General features: G+C 43.0%; 1 long non-coding RNA gene across 2 annotated transcripts in view; it reads right to left on the minus strand.

The window, feature by feature from the left end:
* LOC106507017 (uncharacterized) overlaps positions 1–17,224 on the minus strand; it is a 446,650-nt gene that overhangs the window by 16,013 nt on the left and 413,413 nt on the right. Inside the window, exon 1 of one of the 2 annotated variants that reach the window (XR_014826110.1) lies at positions 5,183–5,257. The exons of the other annotated variant lie outside the window; for it this stretch is intronic. This is a non-coding gene — a long non-coding RNA (uncharacterized LOC106507017). Of the gene's footprint in view, positions 1–5,182; positions 5,258–17,224 lie in introns of those variants that run through there. 2 annotated transcript variants of the gene reach the window in all.

The raw sequence follows: 17,224 nt of genomic DNA on the forward strand, positions 1-17,224 counted from the left end.
ATTCAGGAAGAAAGGGTGAGGTCAAGATACCCATTACAAAATCTTCTGGGGTAAACAACATACGACAATAGGATGTGATGGTTAATTTTATGGGTTGACTTGACTGGACTAAGAGACACTGGGAGAGCCTATAAGACATTATTTCTAGTGTGTCTGTGACAGCATCCTGGAAGAGATTAACATCAGAATGGGTAGACTGAGTAACGATGGCACTCACCAAGGCAGCTGAGCATCATCCAATCTGTTGACAACATGAATAAAACAAAAAGGCAGAAGAAGGGTGAATTTGTTCGTTGCTTGAGCTGGGCTACTTGAGCATCCATATTCTCTTGTGTTCCAGCATCAGTGCTCCTGGTTCTCTGGCCTTTGGACTTGAACTAGGACTTTCACCACTGGCCCTCTTGGGTCTCTGGCCTTAGAGTGTGGACTAGATTCCCAACCAACTTCCTCAGGCTTCCAGTTTGCCGACAGCAAATCATAAGACTTAGCCTCCGTCATTGCCTGAGCCAGTCCCTCATAATCAATCTCTTGCCGTATGTCTGAATATGTCCTATAAGTTCTATTTCTCTGGAGAATTCTGATACACAGAACCTTCCTAAGACACCCACTCCAAAATCCAATCTCCTTCAAGGAAAGTAGCTGTGACCATCTGACCCTGTGTCGACATAGACCAAACCCAATTCCCGGTTTATGGGAGATACTCACATCTTGTTGGAACAAGTGTTATCTCATGCTTGGACCTTAGATTGCAAAAGCCCCCTTATTCTCCATGAAGTGTCACAACCACCTCTTCTGGGCTACCTTCCTTACTGCAGGCAAAGATATTTACAAAACTTCAGCCCTGCTACATTATCCCTCTGTTAAGAAGGCACAACAGAATTTCTCAGGATCAAAAATTTTCAAATCCAAATTCTCCAACCTTGCCCTCAAGATCCTGCACAGTTGGGCCTCAGTACTGTCTCCCCCAAAGCTTGTCTTGCTTCCTAATCTTCCCCCACACTATCTTCTGGCCATTTTTTTGATAAGCCACTCCTTTCTCTCTGATCCGTCACTGCCAACCTCATGAATCAAGCCAGATATGACTTCAGAATGCTTCTCAATGCAGTGTCTAGGCAGCCACAACCAGCTGGTTATATTTTGGCCCAAACCTTGCGTCCATGTGCCATACTAGTATAGAAGAGCCTGGATCTTGGCCAAACTAGCTCCATTTTGGCTTGAATGTCAGAGACCCCTGAAAACCAACTTGGCCAATCTCTCTAAGTTGATCATGTGCCTTTGGGCTTCTCCTGAGATGCAGAGCCTTCTTCCCATCAAAGCCTCCCTCCTTCCCACTTCTACCCACACTGGTGTCTAAAGCCCCAAGGCTTCACTCCTGTGAAACAGCCTCAGTTCAAGGCCAGTAACAACTAGCCCCTTGGACTTACTGCTACAGATTTAGCTTCCCTTTCTGAAACTAATCAAGTAGACCTGGATGTTTTTCATGGCCTTGGCTGTCTGTTGTATAAGATCCCACAAGGTTCAAGAAATTGTTTTTATCTAAAGCTCTAAAGAAACAAGAAAGGCTGCTTCTACACCCAGCTGTAGATTTGGGCCCTAAAGACACATCCCTTCAACTCAGGATCCTTTCAGCCCTTCCCTTCCCCTCCAGGATAAGCCCATTGAGTTGATGAAGGCTTATGAATCTGTTGACATTCCTGAGACCCCAAAATCCAAATTAAGACTATTCCTATAGCTTCACTATGATCTGTCTAGCTCAGCTGAGAAGATGAGAAGCTGTCTGAGCCAAACTCCCATTGCATATGTTCCCAGGGATGCTTAGAAACTGCCCAAAGAAATCCCAGGGTCCAACCTAGCAAGACTGAACCATAACTTCTAGGGCAGGAGCACTCAATCCCTGCAGAGTTTTTAAAAGATTCCAATACCCTGGACTCACCCCTAAGATGTTCTTATTTATATACTTATTTCCAATGAGTAGGCAGGGTTGAGAATGACCAACTACAGATTCCAGTAGGAAAGCCCGGTTGGAGGATCCTCTGGATAATGCCCAGTACTTCTTCCAGCCAAAATGGGGCAGTAAGGATCAAGTTACTGTTCTGAAATAGCTTAGGAGGAGTAAGAGATGACCCCCCCCCCAGAGGACCCAAAAGGCCTTCACCCAATGGAGAGTCTTAATCAGAATTGATACCTGGAGCTGCTTTCATATATTCATTTACAAATATTAAGCTCATATTACATGTCAGGCATGGTGCTTGGACTCAGGTAATGGCTCCAGGTAAAAGACCACACATGGTTCCAAGTCAGGAGCTAGTAGAGATAGTTTCTGACCCTGAGCTGAGAACTCCAGCAACTCTAAGATTCCAATGCCTCCAAAGTAATGATGGATAACTATTTTTGTTTTATCCAAAGCTTTAATGGAACAAAAAATTATTAAGAAGTGTTTTGAGTTCAAAGTAATCCTACTACATTTCACATACCATCCACTGTTATACAAGACAGATTTGTTCTCTTCAGTTTACAAAAGATAAAGAGGTTGAGAGGGGAGGTAATTTGCACAGCTCTTGGGGAGTTAAGGTGAACGCTCACCCCATGTCTGTCTTTACCCTTCCAGTATAAAATGTTAATCAAACACCTCCAACATTTGTTGAGCACATTCTAATGCCAGACACCAAATGAATGGATATTCAGAACAAGCATTTTTCCAGGAGTTCCCATTGTGGCTCAGTGGTAATGAACCCAACAAGATCTATGAGGATGTGGGTTCAATCCCTGGCCTCGCTCAGTGGGTTAAGGATCAGCCTTGCCGTGAGCTGTAATGTAGATCTCAGACATGGCTCGGATCCTACGTTGCTGTGGCTGTGGTGTAGGCTGGTGGCTATAGCTCTGATGTGACCCCTTGCCTGGGAACCTCCATATGCCTCAGGTGTGGCCCTAAAGAGCAAAAATAAAAAAAATTAGGAGTTCCCGACATGGCGCAGTGGTTAACGAATCCGACTAGGAACCATGAGTTTGCAGGTTCGAGCCCTGCCCTTGCTCAGTGGGTTAACGATCCGGCGTTGCTGTGAGCTGTGGTGTAGGTTGCAGACGCGGCTCGGATCCTGCGTTGCTGTGGCTCTGGCGTAGGCCAGTGGCTACAGCTCCGATTCGACCCCTAGCCTGGGAACCTCCATATGCCGCGGGTGCGGCCCAAAGAAATAGCAAAAAGACAAAAAAAAAAAAATAAAATAAAATAAATAAAATTAAAAAAATTAAAAAATTAAAATTAAAAATAAATATTATATTGTGAAGATTTTTGGCTTTGAAGGCCATAGGGTTTTGGTTGCAATTATACTCCCATGACAATACATGTTCCAATAAAACTTAATTTAAAAAAAAAAAAGTAGAAGACTGGGAGTTCCCATCGTGGCTCAGTGGTTAATGAACCTGACTAGTATCCATGAGGATGTGGGTTTAATCCATGGCCTTGCTCAGTGGGTTAAGGATCTGGCATTGCCATAAGCTATAGTGTAGGTTGCAGAAGCAGCTCAGATCCCATGTGGCTGTGGCTGTGGCGCAGGCCAGCAGCTACAGCTCTAATTCAATCCCTAGCCTGGAACTTCCATATGCCATGGATGCAGCCCTAAAAAGACAAAAAAAAAAAAAAAAAAAAAAAGTGGAAGACTAGATTTGGCCCTTGGGCTCTAGTTTGTCAAGCTCTGTTCCAGGGAAAGGAAGACTGGGGTTAAGCTGGGAAAGAGGACTTTCCCCAGGGCACCCAGCTCCCCAAACATAAGCCAGGCTCCCATCCACATCTGTATGACCCCCCCCCGCTCCCTGCCCAGGCTCTCTTCACCACTCTGCCTCCCAAAAAACCCAAGGGACTCATTCTTTCATCCTTTGATCTCCCTCAATCCTCTAAGTCTTATCTGTTCCGATTAAGGCGAGCTTATTGTGCTCGAGATGGGTTATTGCTTTTCACAATTCTCTCCCAAGAACATAAGAATAAATCAATCTCTCTATCTTAATAAGTTGATAATCATTGTGAAATATTTAATGTGCTCAGTGCCATCTTTGATCTTCAAGCCTCAGTTAGAAAATCATTCCCTGTCCTTTCCTTACTCAAATGCTATGCCCTGCCTTTGTTTTTCTTTGCTCTTCTTCTTTTTATTTCTTCCTTTTGCTCATATAGCAGATTCACTCCTCTCTGTGTGCTATGTATTCCCTCCCTCCACAGCTGAACTTTGTCCTTGATAATAGATGGTCCCTTTCTGCTCATCTGGATTTTTTTTTTTTTTTTTTTTTTTTTTTTTTGCATTTGTTCATTGCTCTGCATCCCCGTATTTACTTTGTGGAAGCTCCCGAGGCTCTCAGTCCTCAGAAGGCAGGTACCTTATCCATCTCCCTTCCCCAGGCAGGACTTCATTCATTTATTTACTAGCTCATTCAACAAGTACTGATTGAGCTTCCACAGGCTTAGGTGATACAGTGATGTGCAAAACAGACACGGTTCCAACTCTCACGGAGTGGGGGAGGTCTCAGGGCACTGGCAGAGATGGACATGAATCAAATAATTACAAAATGCTCTAGATCTGCAATGCTGGGAAATGTAATAACTGAGGGACCCTAATTTATCCCCTTGGTGGGGTTCATTGGGCAGGGTCAGAGAGAGGCCTCATATGGTGTAGCATGAACAGAGACTGGAGGTTGGAAGGGAACTCCCAGCAGAAGGAACATAGAGGGGAAAGGCTGTTCACCCAAAGCTGTCTCCTGCCTACTTCTTAAAACTCTCTAGAGGAAAAGCAATTATACTGGTCCATTTCAGATGATCAGTTAACAGCATCTCGGGTTAGAGGTGTTTCTTCTTGCTCAACCTTGTAACAACCCCTTGGAATAAAAGAATTAATTGCTTTGGAAATAGGAGGGTCATTAGGTATCATCTGGGGCAAGCTCTTCACTTTACAAATAGACAAGCTGGTGCCTAGAGAAGGGGAGAACTTGCCTACAACTAAAGGAAACTCCAACCTGAGCCTCTGACTCCCATTCTGATGTTCTTTCCCCAGCTTTGAAGTTAAGTCCCATTACCACAGAATTTCTTAAAGATAGAGTGTGAGCGTCTTCCATTACAGATTAATGGCTAAAACATTAATGATAATAGCCTCCTTTTGTTAAGATGGGTCTACCTTCCAGGAACAATTAAACATCTCACCTGCACTAGCTTTGTTAGAGTCGTCTCAGGAACCCAGTGGTACATGGCTTGGTCCTGGCCCCTTGTTTCTCCCTGTGCCATCTCAGGGAGCTGAGCCCTCTGTTTGGCTGGAGACCTCAGACCAGAAAACAGAAGGGACTCTGCACACCCAGCCTGATTTCCCTCTCTGCACCACAGCAAGAGAACACGATGGGCCATTTAGGCAGCATCGGGCTGTGGGCCCCACTGCATACTAATCAGTCACTAGAAATAGATGCATTAGGGACGAAAACATTTACTGGCAACACTATCTGGCTTCAATCTTTCACCTTCACTGGGTAATAAGATGAGCTAGAACATTAAAACCAACAAACAGCCTTTGGTGTTTACAGCAAATGTTTGCAAGAGCGCAGGAGCCAGAGGTGCTCTGGGGAACATCTGGATTTCTGGAAACTGTGTGATTACACAGATGTGTTAGATTCATCAAGCTATAAAAATATCCCGTGATGTATGTCGGGGAAGAAAAACAACCTCCCAAAATGGATTTGGGACAAATTATCAATCATAGCAAAGACACCCAAGGAAGGCTCATGTGAATCACGGCTCTGGGGAGAATTTCAAAGCCAGGGTGAAGTGGGTGCTTTCAAGAGTGGGCTTTGATGGACAAGGACAAGGTGGAGGTAAGACCTGAGAGTGTCAGAGATCTATTTCCACATCTCCACATTTCTCATAATCCCTTCCATTGTACCCTTTCCACTGCTGGGATTGGGTCCCCCCTTTTCTTCCACACTTTGGGGTCTCTATATTGCCCCCCAAAATTTCTTCTACTGACTTATAAAATTCAACATAATAATCTTCTGCAAACATCCCCTACTGCCAGACTAAGACTCTTCCTATCTCCCTACACATGAAATTTGCCTTCATGCAAACACAGAGCATGGTGCCTGATCCAGCCCATCCTCTCAAAAATTGTTTTGCTTTTTGGGGAATGGTTAAGCAAATGAGTTGCTTCAGGGCCTTTGCGTGTACTCCTGCCCATATTTGAACTCCCCCTGAGTCTTAGAGCTCATGCAGGGGCTCCTTTTCTTCCTAAGCCTGATTCCAGGTGGCATCCCCTGCAGATACCATCTCTCCACTCCCTTCTCCAGGGAAGAGATTTGCTCGAATCTTTAGCCCATAAGACTTTTTTTTTTTAGACCTGTCTTTCTCACTGTTATATAGTCTTCTCAAAGCCAGAGAAGCTTCCCTGTTTATTTTTGTAGTCCCAATGCCCAGAAAAATACTCAAGGCAGAATAGTATGGTGGCACCAGAGGACCCCCTTTCAAGTATAAAGAAATCTTTTAACATGAAGTTCCATGGATGTGTGATTCTAAAATGAACTTCATCATAACCCTGAACACACCTTGGAGAAGTTACATTCCCAGGAAAAGATTCAGGGGAATTGTTGCTCTCCAGTTGGAAGTCAAGATTGGATGAAGTGGTCATAGTGATTAGATTAGATTAGATTAGATTAGATTAGATTAGATTAGAAGGTTAGATTAGGCAAAAGGTATAACAGTGGGCCCGATGGATATTTAAATCTAGCTCTAGTGATTTCTTTTAGGAATACAGTTTTTCAACACTGGATAGTGTAAATAGAAAATAGCATGAATGGGAAAATAAAAGAGTATGTTACCTATGATTGCATGTTTATAGAAACTAGGGGTAGTACCAGGTGTTAGATATGGCCAGACCCAGGTTTCTTGACTCCTAGCACAGTCTTCTATCCACTTCACCTCTTGAAGCAGAAAGTGATGAATAAAAGGGCATGCATTTCATGGGGCGTGGTCCCCAAAAAAAAAGAACCCCTAATTTAGCAGACAACATCACCAAGCAAAACACATTTCCGTGCCTAAGAGAGAGGTTCCTCTAAACTGCCTTCATGTGTGTGGATTTATGCAATTAAAGTAATTAGGAACTGGAATAAAGCAATAGGAATTCAGTTCATTGCTTAAGAATTCTTAGCATTTAACATAACGACAGACACTCTCTAGAAGTTAGGTATTCATCTTTTTTGGTTTTATAGAGGAGGAAACAGAAGTCCCTCAAAGTTAATCATGAACCCAATATAATTAAGCACGGTGTATAAATGCAAACTATATGGATCAGAAGAACCAAAAAAAAAGTAGCAATAGTGACAAAACCTACACCAGTAATGACAGTGATTGCCATTTATTATGTACCATCTATGTGCCAGGCATTTAGGGTAGCTCAAGTAAGCGTTAAAAAATAAGCAGGATAAAATGTTATCTTGAGACAGCATTTCTCATGGGATGTTCTGGGACCACCAGCATCAGACTCATCCATGGATTTTTCTACAACATTTAGATTCCTACTCCTAACACCAAACCTAGTAAATCAGAATCTTTGGAAGTGGGGCTAAGGAATCTGTGTTTTAACATGCTCCCCGAGTGAGTCTTAAAAACACTAAAGTATAAGCACTACTAAGTTCATCAAAATCCTTGGAAAGAAGAATTAGCAATTAAAACTAGGCATTTACTCACATTATGTCTGTGTATTATGCTGGGTTGCAAATGTAGCTATTTAGGTTTGAAATCACTTAGCCCAATGTCCAGTTTATTCCACAGTGGGAGCCCAATTAGTCTCCATATGTCCTTCTAGAGCCCTTGCAAAGCCCAGAGTTAAAAGCAACCCCTTTGACCAACAGCCAGGGGCTTCTTCCTCTGAGTTTAAAATATTTCACAACCCAGAACCACAGCAGAAAGAAGCAGGTCACCTTCCAGCCCCATCCATTTTCTACCCTAGCCAGAGTCCCCTTCATTCTACAAATGAGACCCTATAGGGCTGGTGGAGATAGGAAATTGCTTCACCAAGAGCAACTCTGGGAAATTAGGGCCTCCCTCTCTGGGGGGCATGGAGAGACAGGGGATGGGGACAGGAGCTGAGAGAAAGAGACAGAACGCCCATTCCAATAAGGAAACGGCTTTAATCTATCAAAGTAATTCTCCTTTCAGGGAGAGAGAACATGAAATTGCACAAAATGACTTACAGAATGGCACCCAGTCTGATTATTGTGGGGCCCAGAGCTCTCAGCACTTAGTATGTAAGGTAGAAAGCCCATTTGAATATTCTTTAAAAAAAAAATCCCAACATGAAAAGGGAGAAGAATGCATTTGTCTCTTCAAAGGATAGACATTTGGCAGAAAGAAGCACATATTTGGAAGACATTAGAGTGGGTGCTTAATGGAAGGTTGGAGAGATGGTGATCATCAGAAAAAGTGCATTTGCCTTCCTGATCCAGTCACCCCACCCCCACCCCATGTCTCCCTTTCACCTGTTGGTTCAAGTCACATCCCTTGGTTAGGCAATCAAGTCACTTTAGATTCGAAACTGGAACCAGTAAACTTTTTTGGTAAAGGGCAAAATGGGAAATATTTTAAGCATTACATGTCCTATAGTCTCTGTCTCAACTACTCAACTCTGCCATTGTAGCCAAAAACAGCTTGAAATAAGATATGCTTTGTAGGTAATGACTGTTCCAATAAAACTTCATGTGTGGGCATTGAAATTTTCATCTCATGTACCACATAAGATTATTCTTCTTTGGATTGTTTTTTCAACAACTTAAAAATGAAAAAAGTGAATTAGTTATATATATATATATACAAAGAGTGAGGATATATAGATATAAATATAGACACAGATATAGATACCTATATCTATATAGATATAGGTATAGATACAGATATAAAGTTATTACAAAATATTGAGTAGATTCCCCTATGCTTTATAGTAGGTTCTTACTGATTCACTTTGCTGTACATCTGAAACTTTTAAAACTTTGCAAGTCAACTATACTCCAATAACATTTTTTAAAAAATAAAACAAAAAAAAATTTTTAATTAGTCCTTGGGCTATATAAATATAGGTAGTAAGCCAATGTCATCCCTCAGGTTGTACTTTGCAAACCCCTGTATAGATCACATGCTAGGGCACAATGCAAGCCTTGGTGAATTTAAATTAAGAAATTAATTTGTATTTCAGAAGATTGAAATCATATCAAGCTAGTAGACCAGCTTGCACTTCTCACCCTACCTCATGGCTCCTCTGGCTCCTTCAACATGAAGGGCTGTCTTTTCCACAAACAAACCCCTTCAATTCAAGATTGTGTACCACTTGCCTGTCCTTTATGCCTGCATTAGCTTTTTCTGCCCTTCCCAAATATCACCCTGGTTCCTCGAGCCTCAGCTCATCACCTCTTCTTCAGTGACCCTTCCAAAAAGTGACCTCCCCATAAATATTTTATCTACAAGCCTTATAACCTGCGACAGAATCCAAGCTGTTTATAAATAAAACAATATCCAGCAGTTACATTTATCCTTTATTTAATTCCCTCAAACAAAACCTCTGAGGTAGGCACAATTGTTATCCCCAATTCACAGACATGGGAAATGTATCTTAAAAAGGGCTGTCAATTTGTCTTTGGTCATCCAATGATAAAAGTGCCCAGAGCATCAGGTACAATTCCCACTCTTTTTTTTTTTTTTTTTTTTTTTTTTTTTTTTTGCTATTTCTTGGGCTGCTCCCACAGCATATGGAGGTTCCCAGGCTAGGGGTTGAATCGGAGCTGTAGCCACCAGCCTATGCCAGAGCCACAGCAATGTGGGATCCAAGCCACGTCTGCAACCTACACCACAGCTCACGGCAACACCGGATCGTTAACCCACTGAGCAAGGGCAGGGACCGAACCCGCAACCTCATGGTTCCTAGTCGGATTCGCCAACCACTGCACCACGACGGGAACTCCACAATTCCCACTCTTAACCTTGATATTATGCTGCCTGAGAAGAGATCTCATAGCTTCCAATTGCATACAGCACAGTGTCTCAAATATAGAGGTGCTCACTGGGCATCTGTGCAAATGAATGTGAAGGCTTATTTACTTCAATTATGAAGCCCCAGGAGATTAAGGGTAGGCAAGGACCCCAACACCAGTGAGAAATGACAAATAATACCTGACAGTCTGATTTCAAGAGAAGGCAGTGAAAGTAAACCAAAGGATGGTAAACATCAGTCCAATTAATTCACAAAACACAGAGGTCTGGTGCCATTTAGTTTAGGGTCTGGTGGTCCTACACACACCAGTGTCCCTGAGAGCATTGCTGTATGATGACATTATCTAGTACAGATAATTGTATTGGCAACACTGAAGCCTCACAAAATCGTACAGTGAATGGTCAGCTTAAAAATCACAAAGTGTGTGATCTGTTTTGAGGGATACCACACCCAGTGGTGTTTTTTTCCCTTCTTTCCTTCCTTCCTTCCTTCTTCCTTTCTTCTTTCTTCCTTCTTTCATTTATTCATTCCTTCTTTTCTTAATCTCTTTCTTTAATTCTCTTATTTGAAGGGGTTGGCTTCTATTTATCTAATGATCCCTACTCTGCAGAATTCCCTCTTCCCTGAAGAAAAGGGGGACTCAGTTTTCCTGAATTGTAATGTTGCTGCAGTGAGGTCCCTTCTGTTTTACCCGCTACTCTGTATCTTCTGACTTGGCTGGGAATAGTCTCCCTGTTCTCTGGGGATTTATATGTGCACATTCAATACAAACAAACACATATTCAGTGACTCCTGTCATAACCTCCTGTGCTGGGTTATGCCAATGTGGAACTGGTGATAAGTGAGACAGGAGTTGCCCTCAAGGAGTTGATGATCTGGGAAGGAGTCAGATGCTGACACAACTCAAGAGCTTCATTTTTCTCACTAGGCTGAAAGACTGCCATTTTATCTAAAGGAAAAAGGACATGGAACAATTATAAATAAACCCCTCCACCAAAAAAAAAAAAAAAAAAAACCTTCAGGTTTCACCTATATTTGTGCTTCCCTGGACCAAGTCCTCCTTACTCTCTACCATCTCTAAATTAGAGACAGCAAACTTTTATTTCTAACCTCAGCCCAATGCCATCTTGGCATCTCCTGATATTTGGTTTCATTCCCACCAGGCTTGTCCAAGACTTCCCTTTTGCTCCAGGCTAGCATGTGCCATCTGTCCTCTCTTTGGAATTTGAACTTGGTGTGTTTCTATTTCCAAAGGTATTGCTTTGGCCTTGATCCTAGCAATTCAGATGGTGCCCAGCCAGGTGTAAATAAACAACAGCCACCATTGTGAACAGAGATCATGTATCACTAATTCCATACTCATTCCATTGGTAAATATTTAGTGAGGATCTACTCAATACCAGCTACTGGGGTACAGAGATAATGATAATCCATGCTCTAGAGACATTTGTCATTGAGGTGAACAGTGGGCTCTCCATGCTAAGTCCTGGTATCCATGGAACACACTAATATTTCCTTTTCAAAGCAGCCCCTGGATCAGATGCTGAGGTTATTGAATAAGACAGAGTGCTTCCTTCATGGCATTCACCATGTCATGGTGGCATGTTCATACATCTTCCAGCTTTTCTACTTCTAAGCACGTAGTAGTACTGCTCTTTCCTACCTTCTTGACTCTGGTAAGGTGATCTTACCTTTGCCAATGAAACATGTCACTTTTGGTTAAAAAAAAAAATCTTTAAAATGATGGAGGCTGTTAAGAGGACTGGAGGGGGTATGACCTTGGACAAATGTCTTTATTTCTTTGAGACTCAGTTTTCTAACCACCAAAATGGGCATAATATCAACCTCAAAGGACTGGGAGAATTAAAAGATGCAGTAGAGGTCAAACAATTAGCACTGTATTACTTATAATATCAGGACTCTGGGTTGCAAGTAACAACAACAAAAAAAAAATCTTAAGATACCTCAAGCTAAAAATCAGATGAATTGAATAGCTCATATAACTGGGAAGTCCAAGGGATAGATCTGACTTCCAGAATGGCTGGATCCAAGGAAATTATGTCCTGAGGTCTCTTTCTCTTTTTCTTAACCCAGTTTGACTCTGGTTGGCTTCATTTTCAATCAGGGATTTTCCATAGGTTGGGCGAGAGTTCAGGGCAGCTCCAAGCTAACATGACTGCAAAACAAGGACATGCTTCCTCAACAGCTACATCAGGACTCAAAAAAAAAAAAAAAAATCAATTGTTTCCCAAATCAATCACTGTGAACAGCTGGAGGGGGAGTGGGGTACTTTTTAGACACTTCAAGTTACCTAGTCATGGCCATGAGATTGACAGTTTCCTCAAAGTCATAGGAGTCAAAGACGGTCTGTACCCCAAAAGAAGAAGTGCTCTACAGAAACAGCCAAGAGTTACCCACAGGGGTGATTGCTCGGGGAAGTAGGAAGAGCATAATAATGGAATGACCTGTTGAAGCATGGTGTGTAAAAAGTAGAAAAAGAAATCTACTCTTGTTAGGCCAAAAAGTGATATGTGCAGGGGTTTTTGTGTGATTATGTGTATATGAGTCTGTTTATAGGTGTGTATATGTGTTTGTATGTGTACAGGTGTGTATAAGAGTGTATATATTATGTATCTGTGTTTATGTATGTATGAGTGTGTGGATGAGTATGTATTCTGTGGATGTGTGTGGATGAGCGTATCTGTATGTGTGTATTGTGTTAGTATGTGTGTTTGTGTGTACATGTGATATGTGTATGGATGTGTACATGTGTTTGTGTGTGCACAGATGTACATGTCTTTTTGTGTTTGTGTGCATGTAAGCATGTGTATATGTGTATGGGTGTGTATTGTGAGTTTGTGTGTGTGGATGAATATGTGTGTTTGTATGTGTATGTGTGTGTGTGTGTGTGTGTGTAGAGGTGTGAATGTCTCTTTGTGTGTATGTGAGTATACATATGTGTGCATGGATGTGTTGATGAGTGTGTCTGTGTACATGGGTGTGTGCCTGTATGGATAGATATATACGTGTGTTTGGGTATGTGTATGCACATGTGTATGCCCTAAATGCATGTGTGTGTGTGTGTGTTGGAAGGAGATGGCAGGTAATGAAAATAGACAGGCAAACTGGGGGCAGAGGATTCAGTGACACATCCTGCAGAGGATATTTAAGCCATGAGACCAGTGATAGAAAAGACTTCCTGTAGTTTGAAAGTGTTCAAAGCCAGCCAGCAGGCATCTCTGCAGGCATCATGATGTCTCAGAGCTCACTGTGATCCAGAAAAACAAAAATGACCAGGAACATAGAGGCCATGGTGGGAACTGAAAGGCTGAATACCAGACACCCCCTGGGAATGTGCTGGTTCCCATGGGCTGTGATGCCCTGGGGGCTATTTTAGGTGGTGATGCAAGGCTTCCAATAGCATCTGACTTGCTGGCCTAGTTCTCATTCTGTTTCATTAAAAGTGTCCATGGGTGGCCCAACACTCCATGCCCTACCTGGAGGTACAAAGGCGGGAGCCACCAGTGGGCAGATGCAAGAGAACACGTCAGGCTCCAGTCTTTTTATAGCACTGAGAGGATGCTGCCCAGGGAACATGAGTGTCTACAGTGCAAAGAAAGAAAGAAGGGTGACCGTACCAGGTAGGAGGCCATTTGATCAGGAGTAGGATGGAAGAGAACTTGAGTGTGGTTACCATGCCGACTCACACCAAACATCAGCTCCTACACAGTTTGGATCTGTGGCCACAATGAAGTCACTGCACATCTCTGAGCCTCAGTTTCTTCATCTGTACATTGGGGATAGTAATACCTTTTCCTCACAAGAGTACTATGAAGATCAAAAGAGCAATGTCACTGAACCATGTATGAGAATCCCTGATGACTTCTGGGGTCTCCTGAAGGTTAAAGCCCATCCCACTGGTCAAGTTTAACTCCCAGCCTCCTCTAGAAAGTGTCTCCTTCCATTAAATCTGTCCAGGGCTTCCCTGAGTAGGTGAATTTCCAAACTCTCTACTAGCTCATCCTCTGTCATTCTTTAAGTCTGCACTCAGCCCCTCATATTGGAAAGTTATCATTTCTTGGACGTTCACTCTTGCATTCTGTAAGATGATAAGGTATGGATTTAAATCGAGCTCTCAAATTTGTGATAAAGGGACTGTGTACTTTGTCTTCACAGGGTTTTGTCACCCTTGGATGTGGATGCGTTTTGATATAACATGTCCTCTACCAGGGACCACAGTCCTCCCCACTCCCTCACACCTCCCCAGCCATCTCAACTCCTGTCCATCACCCATCTGGCCCCCGTGTGGGCCTGACCTTCTGACTTCTGGACTCAACCCTCTCCATGATTTCTCCAGCTCAGAAAAGTGGTCCTCCTGCCTCCCACATGAATCATACTCATCCTTATCCTCATTCCTACTCTTAGTTTGGCCTCTCATTCTAGAAAGTCTGAATGAAACTTTCTCCTTTCTTTTTTGCCCAGATTCTACTCCTCTTTGACAGCTTTCATATTCCCCAAATGAACTCATTCCAGATTTCTTGAAGCCAGCCATAATTTCAGTGTTCAGAGGATACAAACAACAAACACATCAGGAAGCTGAACCCTATCCTGGGATTATCAATCAATTAATCATTACCATCCTCCTCATCTACACTTGGTACCATCTATGTGTCAGGCACTGTCTTCGTCTGCTCACATTCAGGTAATAGGATACACCAGCCCTGAAAGGAAGGGACCATGCCCACCCCCGCCCCTGCCACCATTACAGATGAGCCAGTAGAATTTCAGAGAAGTGAAGTAATTTGCCCTCAGGCACATAGCCAGTATGTGAAAAAGCTGAGATTTGAAATCAGGTTCATTTGAAACCCAAGCCACCATTTCTTTTTTCTATTACTGCATAAGATGTATTAATAATATCAGAAGTTAGATAACATATCCATCAAATGAATGCACCACATCTTATTCTCAAAGGGCTCCCCAACCACCCCTTCGATCTTCACAACACCCCCTGGCACAGAGGGAGCTCAGAGAACTTTCCCCATTTTACAGATGAAGAGAGGATACAAACTGAATTTCCTTTCCACGCAGAAGCTGCGCCAAGCTCTGAGATTTTTTTTTTTAAAGAAAGCAGAAAAATTCCTCCTCCTCTTCCTTGTCAGCTTGGGGCTGGCATTAGGGGGAAAATTGAATTTATACCGATCTGCAAATATTTTCTTCTTAAGTGTCCATTTTCGCCAGACGTAAATTGAACTGAATTGCCTTTACCTGCCAAGGCTGGAAAACCCATCTCTATCAATTGATACCTTAACTCCACCATTCTCTGGAAACAATTAGCTGCTCTCTGACAGCTTCCACCTTTCTGGGCATCAGAAGTGGGTCACTAACACCAAGGTCTTTCTTAAGAGTGCTTACTTCTCTATTTCCCTTCTGGCCCCAGGGAAGGACACAATTCCACTTTTCTCCATTCATTCATTCAAATGCACTCTCTCTCTGTATCCAACCATCACATTATGCAATAGTTCTCGGTTCTGCTGCTCCCTTGGCAATCTCATCATCTATTCTGGTCGTGCCCTCAGCATTCCAAGCTTGGATCTTGTTTCCCACCTGCTCGCTAAATCTTCCCTCCAATCTATCCCCCATTCAGTCCTCACCCTGGGGTTCCCTGGCAGTCCAGGGGTCTGAGGTCAATTAACCATCTCCTTCATGGATGTGGGACATGCATGCCTACTCTCCACAAGCATTAAGTCTCTTTCCTCAGCTCGAAATGCGGAAAGGCTCCAATCTCCACTTGAGATAAGACAAGAATGTAACTGCCTATGGAGTGCCCGTCATGGCTCAGTGGTAACAAACCCGACTAGTATCCATGAGGATGCGGGTTTGATTCCTGGCCTTGCTCAGTGGGTTAAAGATTCTGTGTTGCCATCATAGGTTGCAGATGCCCCTTGGATCCCTTGTTGCTGTGGCTGTGGTGTAGGCCAGCAGCTGTAGCTCCAGTTCGACCCCTAGCCTGGGAAGTTCCATATGCTGTGTGCATGGCCTTAAAAAGCCAAAAAAAAAAAAAAAAAAAAAAAAAGGAAAGGAAAAATGAAAGCAAGCAAGCAAGAAAAAGAAAGACAATGTACCCACCTTCTCCTTCAGGAGTGGCAGCATGGCATGGTGACTGCCCCTGCTCATCTCCTCAAGGCATTACTACCAGCCTGCTCTGTGCCTTTGGAGCTGAGCTCTAGGGTCAGATTGGGGTGGGGTCAGCCAATGCATTGGAGGAGAGTGAGGGCAGGGTCACCACCCCCCAACCCTACCACCCAATTCCCTCCCCACCGGACAGGACACCACTGTTCTCTCCAGGTTCTGGTAAATGCTTCCTTCCTCACTCCTTAGCCTGGGATGGCTCACTGTCCACCTCCCAGGCCCACCCCTTTGGAAAGAGACCCTGGCTTTAACTCCCCTTAGTTACTCCAGTTTGAGTGTGTCATCTGTTTCTTGCTGTACTCTGTCTTCTAGAATGGGGGAACTGGGATGACAGGGATCATAGTACAAACTTGCAATCAGATGGTAAATAAATCCGGGTGAGCTGGTGCACAGCAAGGGGATTACACTCACCAATTCTGTATTAGATACTTCCAAGTTGCTAAGAGACTACAGCTTAAATATTTTCAACTTAAAAAAGAAAAGATAATTATGGGAGGTGATGGAGGTGTCAGCATAACTCAGGGGGTAACCACTTTTCAATATGTTAGTGTATCAGGTCATCACATTTTACCCCTTTAACTTGCAAATGGTTTTGGCCAGTTAGAACACAATCAATCAATCAATCAATCAATCAATGAAATAGAATGGGATCCTGGGCGAGTGACACACCTCCTGATCCTGAGTCTCCTCAATCTGCCGAAGGGGGCAGATAATGACAGGATGATGAAAGGAAGAAGAATGAAATGAACACCTGTTGTGAGAATTAAAGAAGGAAAAGCACTTAAATGGTGTCTGGCTTCTAGAAAACATCCAAAGAGACTGATTCTTTGATGAAATGATTAAATGCCCAATGATGTAGTGTTCCTTGCATTTTACAAGCAAAGACATTAATTCTAAGAGAAGTCAAGCAGCCAAAGTTACTTAGCAGGGACAGAATTCAAATCCAGGGCTGTCTGCCTCCTAGGACTGATTTTTTTCCAGAGTAGAAAAGCACTGAATCAAGAGCATTGAGACCCTTCCCTGAGATGCTGAGCTGG

The sequence above is a fragment of the Sus scrofa genome, chromosome 1, assembly GCF_054392235.1.
Source record: "Sus scrofa isolate SSC_HxYL_T2T_F1_AM1 chromosome 1, Sscrofa_HxYL_maternal_Yorkshire_Landrace_v2.0, whole genome shotgun sequence".
NCBI lineage: Eukaryota > Metazoa > Chordata > Mammalia > Artiodactyla > Suidae > Sus > Sus scrofa.